Genomic DNA, 24241 nt, shown 5'->3' with positions numbered 1-24241 from the left:
GCATACACAGAAAAACCAGAAGACAACCTGTCCTTTGAAAATATCTCTAGCAATAGAACCCTAGACAACCTTGCTCAATCAGTGCCACTTGCAATGGAGTGTCAATACAAACAAGCAACTCAGCAAGTGGTTAATGAGAAAGTTTTACCACTTGATAAACCCCAGCCTATAGAATATATAAGAATCCAGAAGAAAATGTCTGACCATGACCAAACATGTCTATGGTGGAAACCTTGATGAGCTGGTCTCCTCTACTGGGCTCCACTTTCCCAAAATTCTGTTATACTCCTGCATAACCTAGAGTAGGCCTATGCATATAAAATGTAAAACAATGTACATTCAATTCCTATTTGCAAGGGTACACTTGCACTAATTCACACTTGAGAAAATTCTCCCTGCTCCCAAAATAAATAAATAAATAAATAAATAAATAAATAAATAAATAAATGTCACAAAACCCATGGAAATTTGTGAGATTTGGAAAAAGCTGATCCAATGTGGAATCTGCAAGTAGGATTCATAGAAATCTGAACAAATGACATTCCTAGCTTCAACACAACTATAAAAGAAAAACCTACTTTTTACCCCACACTTGGAGCAGATTCAATCTGTAATAAAGGTACAACTTCTTTCACTCTTGCTTGCTTGCTTATTTATGGTGGCTGCCATAAATTTCTATGGGAAAAGCAAAATGCTGCCTGTTCTAGGGACACAACCACGACAGCAGGAATAAAACTTGCTCAACACCATCAGGGAAATCACAAGGTGCAAGAAGAAAGTCAGAAGCAGTATCCCTCTTCTGCCAGAAGAAGAGACCTCAGTATACCTCTGATGCTTCCACCTACACAAAAGGGAGATGGAAGACAAACTTAGCTGGCTTAATTCTCAAGACCAGGAAGTGCTAATCTGTTTGGACCAAATTAATACCAGGCTTAAAAACAAGGCTGGAACCCATCATATTATAGAGGTAATAGCCTAAATAATGGATAGGAGTACTATAGATAAACGGAGGAAATCTACAACTCTTCACCCTCCCAACCTTTATTATGCAGCCATTGATAATGCAGCAGGGTCTCACAACAAAGGCATTAAGAAAAACTAAGTCCTTCCACTCTTCCCTTCCTTATGAATTGATGTGCAGTTATTTAAGTTAAAACAAACGGTGTGCAATTGTATAATATGTATACAAAGAGTACAAATACAAAATGGACACTCTATTCTAAATTGCAGTCTACAGAAGACCAAATCCATAATCTGAATGCACAGTCTTAGAACAATTAAAAGCAAAGCACACAGGAAATATAAATACTAATGTAATGTATTTTTAAAGACTAATTTATTCTATTCTATCCATGAATCTATTGGGGATTCACTGGTCTAGAATTATTAAGCTACACCTTAAAGTCTAGCAAGACTAGAAGTTTTGTTTACTTTCAAACTAGAAGAAGCAAAAAAAAAAAAAAAAGTATGTCTGGTCTAGTAAGGGGCTATACAATCAGCTAAGAGCCGCCAACAAAAGACATGTTTTGAGCTCAGTTATTAAATTTCTAAGAGTACAAGCATCTGAGAACCTTCTGCCTATTGCTAATGGGTAATATATATGAAGACTCACCCATGACAATACACGTAACTTCAAGTGAAGTTTAAAATCAAGCATAGTAACACAATCCATACAGCTCTCTCTAGTCATGGTCCCTCCCATGGTTCTATATACATTTCGCTGCTCCTTCAATGTGGTAAGGTACAATTCTGGTTTTTTCTCTATAAAATGCCAAAGAGGTAAATTTTCCAGAAACTTTGATGACACAGTAAAAACATGGCTTTGTGATAGGAGAGTGGTAACAGAAATTTTGAGGAAAACTGAAAAGTGAATCGTATTTTTCAGCTTTTTTACAGAACTAAATTCTTTTTGCTCATTTAGTGCAGTCTTTCCCTACTTGGTGCTGAACAGATGTTTCCAACATCAGCTTCCATGAGCCCAGGCAGCATGGCCAAGGGTCAAAATGCTGGGCATGGTAGTCCAAAACATCTGGAGGGCACCAGATTAGGAAAGGTTGCTTCAGCAACATGTATTGTGCACAACTTGCTTTGTTCAAAACATTTCTCATTATTGTCTGAATAAACTAGACTTGAAATTTAATACATCCAACATGATTATATTAATAAAGCAAGTGTCACATTGCAGTTTTAAGTTCCTATTTTATTCTTGAGGAAATATAATGGGAAGTACAGCAAAGTAGTCTCGGAAACATCAAAATCATCCTAGGAGGCAGAGGAAAACTGGTACACAGGGATCTGTTCCTGTTTGAAAGTTTAAACAAATCCCTAACCTATTCCTGTTTGTGAGGTAGAATTGAAGTAACTCTAGCTTGAAGGAAAAGCAATTGTAGCTTTTTCTCACAACTGATGGCAGTGGTGGAAAAAACTACAGTGTTTCTTTCAGATGTGGGTTTTACATTAGAACTACCTTAATTGACTGCCACATCTAACCAAATCAAGCCCCAAAACAGAGGATTTATAGAACAAAATTGAAACTGTAAAAGATGCATATTTTCTGTCACATTATGATACAGTAATTCTACTCACATGCTGAGAAACTGAGCATGACTTGGAGCATCCCTAAATATTTATCATTAAAGGATAGAGTGGATCAATATTCTTATTAAGAAATGAAGCTCTGCTAATGATTTTACAGAGAAAATTAAAACATTTCTCTCCATGTCATTATCTCAAAAAATTACATTTCTCTCCTTCTACCTGTTATGACACTTTTTTTAGAAATCATATGTGGGGGGGAAGGCTGGGCAATAATATAGAAATTCTTTCTAAATATTCTGCTGTGTTCCTTAATTCTAGGTGTATGGACAAGGTTCTTTCTAAACCACTATTCTGCACTTGGCTTCACAGCTGGTGGATCTTCCAAACCTTGGAAAAACCCTGATTTGCATATCACACTGTGCTAATTAACCCAGGAATTGCTAGACATGAGCAAAGTGATAAGGGCTCTATCTCCTGTGCTCATGGCATTTCAGTTAACAACCTAGGAGCAGTCCATTTCTAAATCGCTTCATGTTTTGCAAACCCAGAAACACTGTTATTATTCATTGGTTAAACAACCCAGAGTTAGCCCAACAAACCACAGGTTAATTCAGATTAATTAACTCTGAATTGTTTAATCACTTAACACTAAGTTCCAGGTTCAGACACTCTAAGACTGTTAATTGATGAGGACATGGGAGGAAGGGCACTTATCATTTCACACCTCTTCATCAATTCCTGAATTAAGCAAATTAGGAATCACAGTGTAATATGCAAACTAAGTTGCTCCTGGGTTGTTTTCAAAAGCTTGTGAGCAATTGGGAACAAGTGAAAGCATGCACTGACAATAAATTCATCATCTGGTACCCATGGGTTATTTAATCATCTGAACAATGCTATTATGTCATGGATTGTGCTAAACAGTGACTAGCTCAAGCATACTTGCACATGAAAGTCAGAAATAGGAAGACAATCACAGCCTAACTCTTAGCCTCACTTACCGGGCTGATATTAATGGTTTACAGACCGGTTAGCGTTACGTCCATTGTAGGAAAAACAATGGAAAGGCTCATAATAGAGAGCGATCTAGTGATGCTAGATAGGGAAGGGAAGCTGACAGCCACACAACACGGCTTCCGCAAAAACAGATCCTGCCAGACAAACCTTGTGGAATTCTATGACAAGGTTTTGAGATGGCTAGATGGAGAGGATGCAGTGGATGTGGTTTACCTGGATTTCAGCAAGGCCTTTGACAAAGTGCCCCATGATATCCCAATAGAGAAACCGAGGCGTTTCGGGATACACAAAAGCACTGTCCAGTGGATTAGAGCATGGCTGACTGACCAAAAGTAGAGGGTAATGATTCGTGGGGAATCATCGGGATGGCGGCCAGTGACAAGCGGGGTCCCCCAGGGCTTTGTCCTGGGGGTGATACTGTTTAATCTTTTCGTAAATGACATGGAAGAAGGGGTGAACAGTCTGCAGATCAAATTCGCAGACGGTATTAAAACTGGAGCAGTGGCCACAACTGACGAGCAGGTACTCCAGATCCAAAAGGATCTGGGCAGATTATGGAAGTGGGCAGGAGACAACAGGATGGCGTTCAATGTGGATAAGTGCAAGGTCTTGCACTTGGGCCATAGGAATAGGTGTCATAAGTACAGGTTAGGTGACAAGTGGCTGGAGAGCAGCACTTGTGAAAGGGACCTCGGGGTACTGGCTGACTGCAGGCTAAACATGAGACAGCAGTGTGATGGGTGGTCAAGAGGGCGAACACCACCCTTGGTTGCATAGCCAGAAGTGTGGCTTCTAGATCAAGAGAGGTATTACTACCACTCTATACGACTCTGGTGCGCCCACAACTGGAGTATTGTGCTCAGTTTTGGGCCCCTCATTACAGAAAGGATATAGCCAGGTTAGAGTCAGTGCAGCGTAGGGCCACAAGGTTGGTGGCCGGTTTGCAGGGGATGGGGTATGAGGCAAGACTGAGGGAACTGGGTCTCTTCAGCCTGGAGGAGACTCAGAGGGGATATGTTGGCAACATACAGGTATGTGAGGGGATGTCACACGGAGATGGGTAGAGACCTGTTCTTCCCTGCAGAGGAAGGCAGGACGCACTCCAATGTTGCAAAGCTCAGGGAACCAAGGTTCCATTTAGATGTCAGGAAGCACGTCCTGACAGACAGGATCCCAAGGGTGTGGAATGGGCTTCCATGAGAGGTCATTGAGGCTCCATCAGTGAGGGTGTTCAAAGATAGGCTGGACATGCACATGGTGGGCATGTCGTGACCAGAACCAGCTGGAGCCAGGGGTCAGACTAGATGGCCTGGGAGTCCCCTTCTGATTCGCTCTGTTTCTATGTTTCTATTTTTGCAAGACAAGACAGAGCAACATTTACACATGACCTTGAAAAAAAATCTGCTTAATTGTGGAAGAATTCACCTCAAGCATTATTTACATTCAATGAAGGAACAAATTATTTGTTTTTCGGTGCCAGGCTAAGACCTTTTTATTTAAAACTTATTTTAATTGCTAAATTATTGTATTTATTAGGATTTTAAATTAGCTGAGAATGCACCGGGGGGTTTTAATTTTTTTTTCTTTTAAATTGTTATATTGTTATTGTTTATGTATTTTTTTGTATTTTTTGTGAGCCGCCCGGAGGCTTTGTTGCGATGGGGGCGGCACAGAAATGTTTTAAATAAATAAATAAAATTTGTGAAAGGTATCTGCCAAGATTCATCCAGCAAGTTTTTAAAAATAATGATACATATTTGTGAGACCATACAACGAATGCAAAGATTTCTTTAGTATGTAAAGAACTACACATTTCATTTAATTATTTCTAAGAAGACTGTTTGCACCCCCCACAATTGTACAGAAACTCAATTATGTCATAAGAATATAATTTGAAGATTGTGGTATAGCCCTAGTAGTTACGATGCCAGGGACCTATTAGGTGACCTTTGGCAACTCTCTCAGAAAGTTGCTCCCATAATAAATAAAGGAATCCTCACCAACTTCATTGAATTGGCAGGAATAAAGCTTTAAGACTCCTCACATTTAAAATGTTAATATAAATTAGAGTCCTATTTCTTCCAAGTTGTATAATACCTCACCCCAAGATTCACTCAGCTGGTGCAGAAATTATGTAATAGAAGGGTGCTGTTTATATCTTGCCACTCCTACCATGTCCATCAGTGAAAAATTAAGAGAATATAGCCTAAATATATGCAAGGAAAATATACAATTTACTTTTTCAAACTATTTTTCGTCATTCTTGTGGTTCTCTTTTCCTACTTCATTTTCATATCTACAAGAGAACCCCTGTAACAGTGTATATTACATTTTTAAAAGACAAATACAATGGAGCAATCTTCCTCAGCATAGTACCCTCCAGATGTTTTGTACTTAACCCTGCATCAAGCCCTAGCCAGCATGGCTAGTCATCAGGAATATCTGGAGCACATCAGGTTGGGAAAGACTACAGTAATAAAATTACAAATTAAGAAACTTAAAAACGAGTCAGCAAAATCTGTAAAAGGTGATCCAAACCACCATTACGTCACTCTCTAGCAAATTACCAGATTTGGGCAGCATGCTGGAGCTCCTCATGGGACATCTAACATGTGATGAGCTGTGGTGCTCATGGGCACAAAACTGTATTTGCAACTTCTACTTGGGTGTTAATGAGACATAGGTATCCAGCAAGTGTGGGTTATGGGAGGGTTAAACACATAAAATAGCCTGTTAGGTAAGGATTGTTGAATCTTCCCATAACTCATGCTTGCTGGGTTTGCACACTTCCTTGAGGAAGAGATACATATTGAAAGTATCGGCTGCATGTACCCTTCACACACCACAGGCTCAGGCTCACTGTGAGTTAAGTAACGTAGAGTGGTCTGTCTTGTGAGAACAGCCAAACTATGCTGAAGCAGAGTTTGCATGTCCTTCAAGGGGACTGCAATCCCATCTTGATCAGTACTTAGTCAAGTTCTCAAACCTTTAAATCATCTACAGACTGTGCCTCTGAACTGTCAAGATGTTAGCATGACCAAGGTTGCTTCAATGTCAGCCCTCACACCAAACCAGGATTTAAACAGGTCAGAGTTATTGATTTCATCCAAAAGCACCTAAAGTTGGACAACCATCATGCTTTCATGCACCTAGCCCAAAAAAGGGATGTGTGACCTGGCTATAGTTGTTAACCTCAACAGAACCAGAAAAGTTTCTTATGTCCTTCAAGGCATTAATAACCACCTAGACCAATGAACTCCTGCGGGCAATCTGATCATTTCCTTTTAGTTTGATCTAAGAGGCCCAAAGAGGCCAAACAATATAGGTGTATATTTGAACCTCTCAGAGTGCTTCATCCACATCTTCAGACTATGACAACTGAAACTGACCCCACAAAACCGAAACAGGTGGTGTCCTGTAATTAAAGACATGAAAGAGCTTACTATTACAAAATACATGTCTGTACCATCTAACCTGATCTTACCCAAAACCAAGGCCAAATTACCAACAGTAAGCATGACTATGAATCATCAGAGATATAAGATATCTTGGAAAGAAGTACCACTTACATATATCAGTTAAAGGCTTCATTAGATGTAAGACATCTTTTTCTTGACTGGAAGGGCTACTTTTGTTCACCTACAGTCCAGCAAATGCTCCTGCTTGATTCTGGCAATGATAATTTTTCATCTATATCCCTTTTCTGCAGCATTCAAAGCTTAACAGGTGGGTTATTTAAGAAGCATGTTTTATTCTCCAAAAATAATATATGTGCTTGCTATGTAAAGAGAAGTCTGTAAGTCAAATGGTTTCAGAATGGATGCCAAATTCATTTCAAAGTTCCATAAAGGTCACAGCATATATTTTAGGACAACATTAGCATAATTACACCCATTTGCAGTGTTCTAGCTTTACATGTATACCTGTGAAGATTGTGACTATGTTTGGATACAGTGCTAAACCATGGTCTAGCATTGTTAGAATGCGCCTACCCTCTGCTTAAGCTTACACATTCTCTTTTCTCCTTTGGCATGAAGAAGAAACAAATCCTTCCACTTGCATTCACAGCTTAGCATGGTATTCAGACCATACATTGTGACCATTCTTAACAATGTTAGTGAAGATAAGCCAGCTTCATAAACTTTCATTCAAGGGTGGCTTTTTTCTATTGATGTTATAAAAATGACCAATAGTTTGTCTGGATTCATGCATCACAGCAAGCTCTAGTTAATCTAAACTGGAACCGAAACTTTCTGAACTCCTTCTCACAACCATGCTAACAGAAAAGGAGACGGGGCTGAGAGTGCAGTATGAAATCCTGGGAGGAAATGCTTTCCTCAGTCTCATAACACTGAACTACAGCGTCATATAATGTTTGAATCAGTCCACTTTTTTACCGTGGGAAAAACAAAGGAAAGTTAGAAATTACCCCTAAAATATGAAATCACAAGAATATAAATATAGCAATATCCTATAGCTTTAGAATTAGATTTACAGATCAAATTAATACCCAGACTCTATGAAAAGTTCTGGTGCTCCCTTTTAAAGCTCCAAATGGCTTTGAGCCAGGTAATTTGAAGAAATGCCTGCACCTCTATGGTCCTGTCCATACCTTCAAATTGGCCAAGGAGGGCCTGCTTATGTGCTTGTGGATGACAGCTATCTGATCAGTGGCAACATAAGATAAGACCTTTTCTAGAGTGGCACATCTTTACTGAATCCTTTGCTTTTGCAGCTGTGCCTGCTTCCTCCCTGTTTTTAAATGGGCCTTACAAATCTGAAAGTTCCATTATTTCATAGTATTTTCTTTTAGATCACCCTAAGACGACTTTACTTAAAGAAGAAATATTATTAAACAAATAGAAGTCAAAGCTTTCTGTTCAGAACTTCAGTAATCCTGAGCCAATACAGTGGCTTGCATATCATTGTCTTTAAAAAACAAAGTAGCAGGGGTATTTTAAGTACTTTGGGAAGAATGAATAGTGAAACAAAAATGCAAAATACTTCCAGGAAGCTCATCTGTCTTCAACACAGCAGTTAACTCACACACTCAAATGGCATCACATCACCATTTTATCCTATATCTAGCCTGGTCTCATCTGTTACATTAAATTCACTTGATGGCTCTTTTATAGGCCTAGCAGCAAACCTGCTCAGCTTTTTGCTTGAAGTGAACTATATTCAACATTCTAAACCAGATTTACTTAGAAACAACTTCAGTGGGGCTTATTTTCAAGTTATTTTACACTGGAATCCTACTGCGTTCCTGCTCAATCAGAGCAAAGACTATCTAATCTTGTCCTGTTTCCCATAGTGATCAACCAGATACCCCTGGGAAGCACAAACAGGACATAAGGGCAACAGTCCTCTTCCCAGTGTTGCCCAACACACTGACTCTGACCCCAGAATCATCATGATTAACAATTCATTTTGATTAACCACCCAGTCCTTTGGATTGTTGTATAATACACAAATAGATACAGGGAGGTGAGAGACTTGCACAACTGTAATTTTACAAAACACATTGCTGTGCCAGAGTCATAAGACAGTGCAGCTGCACCATCCCATTGTTTGATATGAGTCAAATGTAGACTGAAGTAACTGCAAAAGAAACAAGCTAGGATCACTACTAAGTACAAATCCAAGACACATCAACAGAGCCCTAACCATTTGTCCAGAGCTTTCCTATTAAGAGTGTGAATCTCAAGTGTACAGACCCAAAGCAGCAACGCTGAACAGATACACACATTAGTAACAGAAGCATCTCAACCTTATGACTGAAGCGTCAAGTTTAAAAGACATATGTTGTGGTTGTTTATATAATATTGTATCAATATAATATTGCCCTTGTTCTTTGTCTTCATGGTCTGTATTTTCTTTTCCCTTTTTATCATGTCTTATATTACATGCACTTCTAAACATATCAATTTGAATCATGAACACACACAAACACATGAAGTTCAAATCTTGTCTCAGACATAAACTCACTGGTAAGCATGACTGTCAATATTAATCCATCCTGCATGTTTGTTACAAAACTCATGGACATAGAGTGGCTGAATTTACACATAATTACAACTCATGCTGGAAGCCACACAGGCATGGCTTGTTATGTGTGAAAGCATCCATGGTGAAGCATGGCACATTTGGTTTCCATGAAATCACACAGGGAAACATTGGTTTGTTGCAAGATTTCCACGAGTGACCCCAGTTACAACGTTTCCATGTGGCTTCCACATTTCCACCAGTGAGTTTGGTGGCAAGAATGGTCATGGCTGCAGCAGACACTCCAACCTTCATTTTTTGCAGGCCTGTTCTGCCTAGCAGGTGCTGAGGCAGCTGCAGTTGCGCTCTGGCTCCTTCATTATGCTTTTTTCCTCTGTTTGCATGCTGCCTTCCCAATGGCCCACCACAGCTTTGGAATCTTGGTGCTGGAAAGGCATCATACTGCATCATCCAGCAGCAGCAAACAGGAGGCAGCCATGTTTGGCACTCCTGTCTGGTTGCTGCACTTTGCTAGAGCAGCACTTTGAAATGGATGTATATTTATTTGGAGAACCAGCACTCTGCTCTTGAGAAGCATGCATGCAGTGTGTGGACATCACCATCAGGGCAATCATTCTGGGAAGCCCAAGTCTCCCACCGCTCCCTGATGCCCCTCTCTTATCCCTGGCATTCCTGCAGACTCTCAGCAAGCTCCACTTTCCCCTACTCATTGGCCACAGCTGCAGGACAAACATATTCCTTGCAGCCAGCAGTCACTTCACAGAACAGCAGAGAGAGAAGAAGAGAGGGAGGGAGCCTAGCTGAAGCCATGCCCAGATGAGTGTGGACCAATGAGGAAGAGGCAGGTGATGCAGGCAGGAGTGATTTTCAAACTGAGGACCTGATGGGATCACACCATTTGAAGGAAAGATGGAGAAGCATGGAAAAACCATGCATATATAGAAAACATGTGAATGTTGGAACCCAGGACATAAGCCACACATGAAACACAGTAACCCTGCAGCACTGCTTAGCACTGTGTGTGGATATAGTATAAGTGCACCACACCAACTGCCTCATTTATACCGCAGCACATTTGGTTTGGAAGAGGCCACAGTTCAGTTGCAGCACAAATGGAATACATTTAATTCCTAATATGTTCAGCTAAAAGGATCAGGTAATACCAAAGACCTGTGTCTGAACTCTGGAAAGTCACTGCAAAAGAAGGCAATATAGAGCTAAAGGAAGCAATAGGCTGATGCAGTGTAAAGACAACTTCATATGAGCATCACACAACTTATGGACAGGGAGCAGCAGAAAGGCTTCAAACTTATTCTAACTTCTTTGAAGACTGAAAGCACTGTACTAGAAGTGCTGGCTGTTGAAAAATATTAAGGCAGTAGATTAGCAATGCTGTTTGTACATGCTCTGCATCCCAGAAACTGGCCATGGTTCTATACAAATGTACTTAAAAGTTTCACAGAATTAAAGTTTAGCTCAGAGTAAACATGCATACGACCAAAGAATTCTCTAAAAATTCTTCTTATATTACAGTAATTAAAGAGATGCTACTTTAAAAGCAAATCAAAACGTCACATGGCTGCTGCTCCATAAATGACCATAGTATGTTAGATCCAAATAAAGTCTAACCCTGACAATAAACTGAACCCAGAACTAAAACATTTAAACTAAAAACATTTCAATTCCCTTGAATCAGAACCAAAATTAAACCTCCAAAATCTGGTATTTGGTTCCAAATAAGCAGTTCACAGGACAATACGACATACATCCACTCAAAGTAAATCCCACTGAGTTCAGTGAGGCTTACTCCAAGCTAGATGGGCACAGGATTGCACCTTCAATGAGTAGCTAAGTAGTTATTTTGCAAGTGTTAAAAAGATTTATGCTTTCTGTATGCTCTAATCAGAGAAGAAGAGAACTTTTTTCCTTTAAAAAGCCACAGAAGGAGAAGAAAGAAGTAAAATGAAGTGTTCTGAGACGGTTTTCCTGCATTTGCTTTGACCTCAGCTACAGACTGTTTCTCACAGATAAGGACTGAACTAAGGACTGAACTAAAATTAATCTAGCTAGTTTGCTGTCTAATTTGAGGTAGATCAACTGGATGTGATTAACTTTTGTTCAAACATCCAGTCTATTCATATAGAAAAAGTCACAGCGATATCAAACACTGCATGACTGAAACAAACAAAAAGCAAATTTCTTCTCTGCTCCAATCCAGATGAGTTTCTTCCCAGCCAAAAAGATATGCTATGGAGAGTATCCAAACTCTCTGGGGAGATTTGGGGGTACAGAAGGAGAAGAGATACACTCTGCTGACAGATATCACTCTAATTGGGGAAGATATTAAATGAATATCACTTTCTGTAAGTTCCAAGCAACAAATGATATTTGGTCAAAGCTAACATAGAAATAGAGCAAGTCAGAAGGGGCCTCACAGGCCATCTAGTCTGACCTCCAGTTCCAGCCACCTCTGCTCACGACATGCCCACCATGTGCATGTTCAGCCTATCTTTGAACACCCTCACCGATGGGGCCTTAACGACCTCTCGTGACCAAATATATTGGTCCCCTTCTAAGTTATATTATCAGTGAGCCTTGTCTCAGCAAAGCTGAATATATAACCAGCAGGAATTCAGGAGAAGGTATTAGTGCACATAAACATGATAGCAGCATCCCATGCATATGCCCAAGCAGTTTTGTGTATTGCAGTTTTCCTATGCAACTAAAGTTCACGATTCTTGCAAATTGCAACACACAGGCAGCTTTTTGCATGTCCCAGAAACTGAAATAGGTATTGTACAGAAATTCTCAGAAGTCATATACAGAAAAATCCAGTGTAAGTCTTCAGAGCTCTCTAAACATTTTTTTAAAATTAGTACAGGTTATTCAGTATTTCACAAAAGTTTTACCAGAAACATTAGGGTAGATAACAATCTTTCCCAACATTCACACTCCACAGAAATGTCAAACTAAGCATACCTTACCAGTGGGCATACTAGCTAGTGTTGATGCATCCTGTAGTCTAAAACATGTATCAAGTTGGGGAAAGTTGATATAAGTTCACAATAATAGAAACAACTTAGTAAACTAAACCTATTGTCAATTCTTGGTAGAATACAAACCTTAACAGCTGGACTGGCACTAAACAGGAAAAGCTAAACTGCACTTAAATCTTTATAAAGGTTCAACTCCTAAGTGAAAATTGTTATCAACCTTGCCCACAATAAAAGTTGTTCACTTAACACTCACAGAAGCACCATCACACAGTAGCATTTCCAAAGGTTTTACTCTGTAAACAAGTTTTCATAACTGATGCATGTCTCAGTGAAAAGAAGCATGCACCAATCCAGTACCACTTATTTGTTACTTAGAAAAGTTTTTTCTTCACCTGGTACATTCAGAACAGATGCATCTTATTGCAGAAGGTGTTGCATTTCAATTTATCATGCAGAACTGCTTGCCCTGAGGAGGTTTATAGCATTTTTGTCTTTGCTATATTGTACTTGACAGTTCCTAATTTTGCTTTTCTTCTTAAAAAGGTAATGTCAGTCATACTGTGCCTTTTCTTAAGGCCCTAAAGCACAGAGAAATTTTGGTGGGGCATTCATGTTCCCTCTCTCACTGGTAGTTGTACAGAAAACAAAGTAGAGCCACTTCCAAGATAACTGTTATGCTTCCTGGCAGGAAAAAACTGTGCCAAGTAATACAGTATGTCTCTTAGAGGTGGATATTAGCCTATGGGTTTTTTTTTAAATTGGGACTAGACCAGACAAAGAGAAAGAAGAAAAATACTGCACATTTCTTAGGCAGATGCTTAGGCAAGATGCTACCACCTGAAGTGGGATTACATGAGCAGAGCTGGCTGGAGCTGGGGGTCAGACTAGATGGCCCAGGAAGCCCCTTCCTGACTTCAACTTTCATAAAGTTGAAAGCATTTTTTCTGTTTTAAAGGGAAAACATCTGTTAATGCAACAGGGAATGGAGAGAGTTGTGTGCACAGACAACAGCAGCACTTGGCCAGTTGTACACACAGTTCAGATAAGCACTCAGAGGAAACTGGTACTCATTCTAGGTGGTCAAACCCTACTTACAAAATGCTAGCCTACAACTCAAAGTCACACACATTCCATGCTCAAAACTGAAGAAAATTCTAGAAAATATTTATTTCAGTTGTAGTTTTTCACTACTCTGGAGTAAGTTGCCCTGCAGAAGGCACGAATGTCATACTACCCTAGCATGATAGAACAGTGTCTGCATCTGCCCTAGTCCAGCATTTTATTGACTCTTTAACAGTGGAAAAGCAAGTGATTCCAAGCTCTGTGATAAATGCAGAATGGGAAAGCTGGATGTGTGGGTAATATTCCATCCTGAATCCCAAGAAAGAGTGAAGGCCCATTAAGGCCAAGAGAAGGTACATACTCTTTCAACAACACTTCACAAGCCTAATTTGCACTGCAATCTACAAATGCTAACTTAAATTCTTTAGCATATTCTCAGATAAACAGCCTTAAGCTTCACTTGGGATATATGAGAAACCTAGTATTCTCTGCAATAAACTACTCTTATAATAACTAATGCATGGGATTTTCAAGATAACCCAGTTCAACCCTGGAAATCAGGCTGGATTTGTAAAGATATAGTCCCTTGTTTAAAATAAGTATTGGAATAAAATTGTTAGTTCTAGGAGGTAGGACTTGTAAACTGGAACAACATCTTCCTTTTGCTTTTCATGCTATCGCTGAGCAATAAATGCTTAACATAGGACTAGACTGACAAAGAAGCTAATTTTAACTTTTTTACTGCATACTATTAAATTTTGGAGTCATTTCCAAGACTGGTCAAATGTGTTATATTTTAGTAGTACCATGCCTGAAGAAATCAAAATTCCAAGTCAGACTGAAACAGAAAGGGAATGATGAAAAATTATCATATCTGACTTAGAAAATTATTCCTAAACTCCTGTAACATTTAAGTCATATCAGCAACATTTAGTTGTCAATATTAGTTTTAAGTATGAGGCTTCTGGAAGGTTGAAGAAATACATCCATGTCCACAGCTTCTACATGTATAATCACTATACACTGGAAATCGCCAGTCTTGACTTGAACACATGAAAATAAGTTACACAGATTCCAATCAAAAGTACTTCTAAGAATCTGTGCTTAGGACTACAGCCTAAAAAGAATCATCAAGTTGCAAACTTAAATCCAGTCTTCTCAAGGAATAATAATTTACAATTAATTTGTCTTACTGAAGTGAAAAATGATCACTTGCACTAATTTCATTTATTTTCTGGGATCTATGTGACAAATTAAAAAATACCTATAAACAACCAGACTTCTGCATAACATAGTTTAGCACTACTTTCATTAAATTAACTCTAAATACACTTATGTAGCTTAGTTAATTTGTATTTCCTATTCACTGTAAATTCTTTAACCTATTCAGCAATAACTACTCCTCTCATATTTACAGGGCACACAAGATGCTAATGGACACATCTTGTGTGCTCATTCAGGATTAGAGGGGCATTGTCCTAGGCACCAGATAGGAGAAAGGGACATTGTCCTTGACCTAGATTGATTGCACAGAAGGCATTGATTCCACCCTTAATCCATGCAGTTAGAATATATGCCATTTTACCAAGATACATAGGGTACAACAATGTTTGGGCATGTGGAAGTAGCACAAATGTTAGAATACAGTATAAAAGTCTAAACTAATTTGTGAATTCTTTTATTAAGAAAATTAAAAATGGTATATATACTGCACTCAGGAGACACCTAAAATACAATTATTTTAAATAATTTAAATAGGTTCTACATAATTTTGTACTGCAAACCATTTAAGTATTTAAAATGTATTTCTACATCCGCTATTTACACAAACATGTACACTATTCCAGCAAGCATATAGAAACTTGATTAAAAACACTTTCCTTTCAAATATATGTAAAGCTAATACAAGTAAAAGCCTAACCACAATGCAGCCTTTCAACCATCTTATTTCTATTAACTTTTATGAGACTGAATCAGTTTCAATTTAAGATTAACTGGAACTGAGACACTAAACATGCTCTTTATTAATACTTTCTCCCTTGCATGATTTCTTAAGAAATACTGTTAAACAGCAACCCCCCCAAACTATGCATCATCTGTAAATCCTTAGAAAGCAATCAAAAATGTTCCTCAGCAAAGAAATATTAATCATACATAGTTAACCAATAATTATTTAGCATTTCCAGATATTACTTTAAAGTTCTCCAACAACTTTAATGCTTTATAATCTTTCATAAAAATGCATTTAAGACATCAAATGGCATTGTCGAAGCCCAGAGCATAGGTATACCTTTAAAATAAACTTAAGAGAAAAAACTTCAGATTTAAGATGTTGAATTTTCAAATACAGTATATGACATGCAATACTTCAAAATGTATGAAGCCTTAAAATAGAAGAGCATGACAAGAAGCATGTATAGGAAATGCATTAATAATCAAATCTGCAACTAAAATAAAGAACTTGCCAAAGATCTACCAGATGTGAATATGAATTTCATTGCAATTCAAACAAACCCACACATGGGTAACTTAAACAACAAAAGAATTATCACATTTACTGTTGCTCTCTTATGAGAAATGCTCTAATACAACTATTTTCCATACAGTCCTTTCTTGTCTGTAAACTAGACATAAGCTTGGCCTGCATACACACCACAACTTAAAAGAAAAGAAAAACACAGTCACACACAATTAGAAACAACTCTTGGCTTGCTCTGTAATTAATAAAGTTCAGAAATAAAAGCTGCTTTTTCAAACTGAAAATGGTTCCTCTCCCATGTATATAGGCCTGAGGCCCTGTTGCAAACAGTGTCTAACAGGCCCAGGCAGCACAAAGACAGGAATGGCAGATTAGTGGGTGGGAGGGAGGGAGGCCGGGTTTGGGGCTCAGCAGGATCTTCAGGCTTTTTAAAATTCAAACTGCTGCCTGACCAATACAAATCACCGACACACTACTGACTACTACATGGATTTACAGCATTAAAAACACGCCTCCTACGTGACAGCTGTATTAACTTCACCCTTTTAAACATGTATCAGGCCATAAAAGCACAATAGTACTTGCTAAACAACAAAAATTACTTTACTGATGAGAAATACTAAACAGAAGCTAGCTTTTCAAACAATTAAAACATCTACAGCAGTATCATGAAAGCTGGACACTGATATGTTGCTAGGATCTAACCACTGTTGGAAGTCTTTATCTGGCAAATAATTATATAAAAATAGTTACCAGAGCAGTTCATAAAATTTTTTATATAACTATGCAAAAATATTTGGCATATAAACAGTGAAATCTTCTATATCTGCTTCAATGGGAATTATTCTTGGGTAAACAGGTATAGGACTGCATATGGAAATAATTTACAGGTTATGTTCCTATGTTCAGGATCTAAAATATGCCAAAGTTTTTCCAAGAAATATTATATTTGCTATCTTGTAATAATGCTCAAAGATTATTAATGAACTTTCAGATAGCTGACTGAGAGGTCACCCAGTTAAACAGTATGGACATGAATAATATTCATTAGATCTGAAACTGATCTACCTTTACGGGAAATTATGGGATAGGAAATTTTGGCTATTGAACCATTTTTCAGTCCAATCTTAACCATGTTAACTCACAACTAGATACTACAGGTTTCAATAGGTCTTACTTCCATGTTTCCATGTAAATATGCTTAAAATTGTCCCTTTAGTTACAATTTGTGAAAAGTTTCAAGATTAACCTTTGGCCCTTAAAGTGTCAAACAAGTGCATTGATGAACTGCTCTGTTTAGGCATTGTTACAAAGAATAAACGAGATTTTTTCTCCTTTATAATCATTTACCATGTATCTTTTTGTACACAGTAACTGGGTGGTGTGCTGCAGACCATGTATGTTTTGTTATGTGTACTGTGCAGGTGTTCCTACTCTGTCAATTATGCAATGAGGTGTAGTTTCATCTGTCAATGAAATAAAGAGATTTACAAAACCAGAGATATTTATCATCTTTCCAACTATTCAAATATGTATCTATTAAGTATGCAGACGTCGAGATTGTGCAAAGAGAAATAAAAATACAGTTGTTGCTGATTATACACATGGAGTGCGTGCGAGTGTCCATTTCCTTTACCCCTCCCTCTCTCACTGCCTGATTTGGCTGGGACATTTTCTTCCTCTCCCTCCCCAACCCGGCGAAGTTGTAAATATGGCACAGGTTCGATGCCCAATCGCTGTTTAACTGTATTGTTTCCTCCTCCCACTCTTGCTCTCGGGCGCCGAGGCCTGTCACAGAGAAGCACTTCGCCTCTCTAATCCCCGAGCTTGAGTGAAAGCGCTGGCCGCTGGGCCTGCGCCCTCCTCCGGGCCTGCGCTTCTCCAACAGCTCGGCTGCTTCATCCAGAAAGCCCCAAGAGGAGGCGACGGAGAGAAACGTGAAGCAAACACCCCCGGCTGCCACTCATTATTTCTCTCTTTTTCTCCCCCCTCCTTTCTTTCCCACACGGGCCGAAAAGGCTAATCCCAGCTCCGCTTCCCGACTGGGCCGCCTGGCCTGAGAGGAGGCCCAACTCGCTGCTTCCCTTCCACAGAGAAGAACCCCAAAGAGGGGGAAGAGCGGGGTGGGGATATACCTGAGCAAAACGCCGTCTCAATCCAGCCGAAAGCCAAACGAGAGGGGGAAGGAGAAAAAATCCGCCCCCCTCCCTCCTCAGAGGATCCGCCGCTGGGCCGCCGCGGAGCGGGAGGAGGGGAGATAATATAACAACAATAATCCGGGCCGCGAGGGGGGCTGGCTCCTCTTCCGTCTCCTCCTCAGTGCAGCGAACATGTAGAGCCGGGGAGGGGGGGAGAGCGGCCGAAGCGAATCCCTTAAGTCGTCGTCGTCTCCGTCGCCTTCCTCCTCCTCCTCCTCTTCTTCTTTTTCCTCCTTCTCCTCCTTGCCGTCGTCCTCCCACCAAGCCTAATTCACACCAACATCCACACAGGCCGGGCCGAACCAGATTCGATAAACACCTCACGCACCGACCGACCGACCAACCCCGGGAAGGGAGGGGGAAGAAGAGCGAGAGCAAGGGAGGGGAGGGGGGAATCTCCTCTACCGCGGCTTGTTCCTTCTCTTCCGCCGCCGTCACCACCGCCACCCCCGCCTCCTCTCCCTCTGTGTGCGCGGCTGGGGCGGGGCAGGGAGGGGATCGCTTGGGCTACGGTGAGTCGGTACCGGGGAGGGAGGAAAGGGGGAGGGAGGAAAAATAGGAGCCTGCGTGAATGTGAGTGCCGCTCTCGCTCCGTCTCAGAACAAAATGCCGACCGGAAGTGCAGCTGTAGGAATGACTCCCTCCACCGGCGCCAAACACCAACAACCTCCCCCTTCTCTCTACTTTCGGCTGTTGCAGTAGTCCTCTTCGTTCATTCCCTTTCTTCGCTGCCGAGAAACACACGCTCGGAGAGCAGCTGGTGCGGCTCTTCAGAACGCTTCGTCGTAGCGACAGCTGATGACCAGTCTGTGTTGTGTCTTGGTGCGACTCTTGTCTCCAGTTCTCCTTTCCCGGTTTCTCTTTCTTTTTTGTTTCCTATCTTTCTGATGTGCATAAGAAAGAAAAGCTGCAGTTTGTAGATAAGGCCTGGCATTGTGGAGAAAAGGAACTCGGCAAGCTATCAAGATGAGAAACACGACCGAATAATTTTGTTTAAAATGTGTCTCTTTTTTCTCCGTTAAAATAATTCTGGTTGTGTTTGTTTTTGTTTGTTGGTTGGTTTTTATTATTAATTACCGACGCCCTATGAAAGGATTGAAGATAGAACATCCAAGAGAGAAATTGGAGGAGGAAAAAAAAGCAGGTCCATGGAAAGTCTGCGCCTGCTTGCACTTCTTTTTCTTTTACAATTTTAAGCCACGTTGATGCTTTTATGTGTATTTTTGAAAGGCGATACTCCACATAACAGTTGCATTTGCAGATCCTGGTGTTGAAAATTCTGCATTGGGTGATTTCGAGATGGACATCCCCCCCACCACAAAAAATGGTATATTCTGTGGGGGAAAATCCATGATGTGAGGTGAAGGCTGCTTCGCTGGAAAATTGATGTGGCTGTTGACAAATTTCCTGTTAAATAGTCTAATGATGGGTTGTGAAAACATTCTTTGGAGAAGGGGACAATAACGACCTTGAAAGCTTACCTTTTTTCACTTCAGGTAAATTGTGTGCAATACCACTGAATAGAAATTAAGGATGATTTATATAAGTTTACTGAAACGCTTGCTATTTTATTTGGTGTTTTGGGCCCTATTATTCAGCTAAATATCCTGTTACATTATTTTGATGAATCTGTAAGATTGTAAATATTATAGTCTATCCACCCACAAAATGTAACTGGGTGCTCATTTTAAAATGCAATATTTATATTGGGATGAATTCTCCATAGTGTTCTGAGCAAGCCTAAGACAGAAGTTGGTGATTCCATACAGCATGTTTACATAGAATATTTTGTGTAAATTAACTGTGCAGATAAGTTTTTAAGTATATGCATAATGTTCTGAGGGCATATTTTAAATTAGTTTGCTTTTTGTATCGAGATGTAGATATACTGGTTTAAAAGACTGCAGTCCAATTGACTGGCTACAGTCTGTACAGACTGTGAATACTGGACATACTGATTTGCTTTTGAGTACATTAAAAATCGGGCTGAAAAGCAATGGGTATTAAAACTATCTTCTTCAATTTATTTCAGTTGGACATTGTTGTTATGTGCCATCAAGTTGTCTCTTACTTATGGCAATCCTATGAATGAAAGTCTTCCAAAAAACCCTTTCCGTGACATCCTTGCATAGCCATTCTGTATTTAATGCTGTGGTTTCCTTTAGGGAGTCAATCCATCTCTTATTTGGTCTTCCTTTTCTTCTGCCTTCAACTTTCTCTAACATGTTGTATTCTTCTGTGAGTCTTGCCTTCTCATGACATACATTTGGTTGAGGCCAAGCTCTGTTAGTTGCATTTATCCTAACCATTGTACTGTTAGAAGAGAAGAAATTTAGGATGACCTAGTGGTTAATTTAAATTATACATTTTTCAAGAAGATGAAATGAGTTGTTTTCATAGTGTTGCTACAGTCCGCAAGTCAGAGATATCACACCATGGACACTACCTATAAACAGTTCATTTGCCAATAAAAGTTTAGCAAGACCATTATTTCTCCATCACTTAAAACTTTTAGACTAAAAATATTATTGAATGTGTCATGCTTGTTACATGTTTATGGCATGATAGCAGTTACAGAATTATGTATGACAAAATAGATAGGAAGACATTTTTCTTCTTCCCTTACAATAATAGGTCTTGGGTAATCACATGAAGCTGACTGGTGAGATTCAGAACTGATAAAAGGAAATTCTTCTTCACACAGCTCATAAATAAGCTGAGGAATCCACTTTTACCGGATAAAGATATACCCACCACTTTCAACAGCTTTAAAGGGTGGGTGGGGATTGGACAAAGTTATGGAGGATAAGGCTATCAATGACTATATGCTTCTGCCAGTATTAGATACAGCAGTTCCTGGGGAACATGAGTGGGAGAGTGGTATGGAACTCATATGCTGCTTATGGGCTTCCTATGGGTGGTTGGTTGGCCACTTTGTAAGAGTGTTGGACAAGACTCTTGGTCTGATCCAACGTAACTTTTCTTATGTTATTCTGGCAAGTTAAAATAATGCTTCAAAATACTTTTCTTGTATAAAATGTATGCAAAATTATTTTGGATCCAATTTCTGTATATAGTGTGTTTTGAGAAAAATATGGGGAAATAAAATTATAACTGCTGGTAGTTTAGAGCATCTTGTAAAGAAGCTTCAGAATCATATATTAAATTCATCTGGGAACTTATGTATAAACTGTATTCATAGTTTAGTAGATTTTTGTGCTCCAAAAATATATTGATCATTTGTTAGGAGACCTGATACCATCCTAAATAACCCTAACTATGTCTTAGGATACAGATATCAAAACTTAAAGCATAATTTGAAGACTGTGAAATAAAACATTTAGCTAAATGTATAAACTTTTGTGAGCTTACAAGCTAAAAGTGTTTTCTGAAACAAACAGTTTATCGTTTGCCTTATGTAGTCACAAAACTTTTTTAGTGGAGAATGTTCAAGCTAAATATGAAAGAGCCAAATTGTGCCCTCCTGTGGAAAAACTACAAAAAGGCCTCAAGCCTCTTGAGTTACTTGCAGGAAATCTCATTGTAAAAATGAACACTTTTGTTCATTACACACATGTATTCTGAAAAAGAAGATAGAAATAGACGTTACTAAAGATCAAAATTTATATTTTCCAGTATGGTATCCTTTAAAGAATATAGGAACTAGCATAACTCTCAGAGTCTGAATGGGCATAATTAATAGTGAATTAAATGAAATTCAATATCATGAGTTGCATCTGCAGCTCATTTGCAAAGTTGTTTTCTAAATGTATCAGGCATACTATTTTCATGAATATTGGAGCTGCTGAGTTACAGCTACAAGGCTAGTTTTACCAGTTTTATACTGCTATGTAATAGTTGCAATTAGCATTTATTTCCTATTGAAATTATTGCTGTTCTCAAATGTGGAAAATATTTCATTAGTGGTACCAGTAGTACAAAATGAGTAGAGGCAAAGCATGATGAGTACAATATACTCCTTACTACTGCATGTTGCAACAGTGTTCAAATCCCTTGTTGTTAGTCACAAAGTCATGTCCAGGCCTTCCTGTCCTCCACCATCCCCCGGAGTCCACTTAAGCTCACAGTTCATATCCCTACTTGACTCCAAAATTCACTGGCTAATCTTGAGCAAGTAATACTTCAGCAGAAACATTTAAAAAACTCTTTTACTATAAAGGATGAAATAATTAGTTCAGTGTAAGTTTTCATGGATACAATTAGTCTGTTTAGGGAAAACTGCAGTTCTACATTCCTAGAAATTAACAAAATACAACAAAAAGTGCTTTATGCTGCCTTAAAGACTAACAGTGCAATCCTAATGGAGAACTGTATTCAAGGGCAGCCCCACATAGAATGTGTTAAACTAGTCCAAACAGCAAGTTACCAGAGCATGGGTCACCATTGCTAGGCACTGGTCATCCAGGTGAGGGCGCAGTTGATAAATTAGCCAAAGCTGGAGGAAAGTGCTCCTCGCCACTGCTACCACCTGAGACTCTGGGGAGAGCTTTGAGTTGAGGTTTTCCAAACTGTGCACCCTGTCCTTTAGGGGAAGTGCAACCCAGTCCAGAACAGAGCTAAAATCACTTACCCTGAAGGCTGAACTGCCTACCAACAGGACCTCCATCTTGTCTGGATTAGGCCTCCATTTTTTGGCCCTAATCCAGCCCATCACATTGGCCAGGCACCAGTTAAGGACTGCCACTGCCTCACCTGGATTAGATGTAAAAGAGGTGGTGCTGGGTGTCATCAGCATACTGATGACTGCATCCCAAACCCCTGAGTGACCTCTCTCAGCGGTTTCATATAGATATTAAAGAGCATGGGGAATAAAATGGAACCCTGCAGAACTCTATGGCAAAGCTGCACAGAGCCACAATCCCCCAGCACCACCTTCTGGAATCAGTCAGGAGTGGAACCACCGCAAAGCAGTGCCTCCAACTTCTAAGTTGGCCAGTCTATCCAGGGGGATACCATGGTTGATGGTATCGAAAACCATTGGGAGGTCCAGGAGAACTAACAGGGATGCACTCCCCTTGTCCCTATCCCTGCACAGGCCGTCATACAGGGCGACCAAGGTACTTTCAGTTCCAGGCCTGAAACCAGGCTGAAATGGGTCTAGATGGTCATTTTCCTCCAAGAGAGCCTGGAGTTGCCCAACCACCACGCACTCAATCACCTTGCCTAAGAACAGGATATTAGCCACCAGTCTAAAGTTGGTGGTCATTTCTGGGCCCAGGTTCACCCTCTTCAGGATGGGCCTCCCTCAGAGGTGTTAACCTCATGGACCCAAGTACATATCCCATCTCTGGTTTTGATAAGTAGCCATGAAGGGCAAGGATCAAGCAAACAGGTGGGGTCAGACTAGTCCTGTTAGGATTGCTGTGTCCCAAATATAAATTAATAAACTTTGTATATTTCCAATTCTGCAGACTGAAGATAAACCACTGTAAAAGTTTTATTAGTCACCACAGTGTATGAACCCATGTTTCCAATATTTTATTATAAGGTTTTAGAATTGCAACCCTTTATGTAAGATCTTGTGCTAAGTAAGACAGATCATTAAAGAGGTTTTTTACTTGTTCTGTACCAGAGAATGTATTAATAAAAGTACGATCCTATCATAACGGGAATAGGCTGCCAAACTCTTCTCCTCCCTGTCCTACCAGCCCTGCATTTTATTTATGTTGCTAGATGGGCTTTTTTGCTCATCTAGCTGGAGGGTCTCAGCAGAAGAGAAGGAGGCTGTAAAGGCAGTTGCCTTCCCACCTCCTGAAATGTCCCGTTCACTCCCTTTCCAAGTTTGCTTTTGTAACCTTGGAGAGTAGCCCACTGGTTCTTTCCAAGCCAGCTGCAGTACAACTGTGGACAGAGGACTTCTCTTTCAATCTGACCTTGTCTCTCTCTCTCTCTCTCTCTCTCTCTCTCTCTCTCTCTCTCTCTCT

At 39.7% G+C, this 24241-nt stretch overlaps 1 protein-coding gene across 3 annotated transcripts in view; it reads right to left on the bottom strand.

The window, feature by feature from the left end:
- Positions 1–18870, bottom strand: part of NIPBL (NIPBL cohesin loading factor) — a 193773-nt gene extending 174903 nt beyond the window's left edge. For all 3 annotated transcript variants that reach the window (XM_044431126.1, XM_044431128.1, XM_044431127.1), the window contains exon 1: positions 18234–18870. The gene's annotated coding sequence lies outside the window, so the exon portion shown is untranslated. The remainder of the gene's footprint in view (positions 1–18233) is intronic.
- Between the last annotated feature and the right edge of the window lie 5371 nt (positions 18871–24241).

Source organism: Varanus komodoensis, unplaced genomic scaffold (genome assembly GCF_004798865.1).
Source record: "Varanus komodoensis strain SLA01 unplaced genomic scaffold, ASM479886v1 scaffold22, whole genome shotgun sequence".
NCBI classification, from domain to species: Eukaryota; Metazoa; Chordata; class Lepidosauria; order Squamata; family Varanidae; genus Varanus; species Varanus komodoensis.
This window is presented reverse-complemented; position numbering and strand designations above follow the sequence as displayed.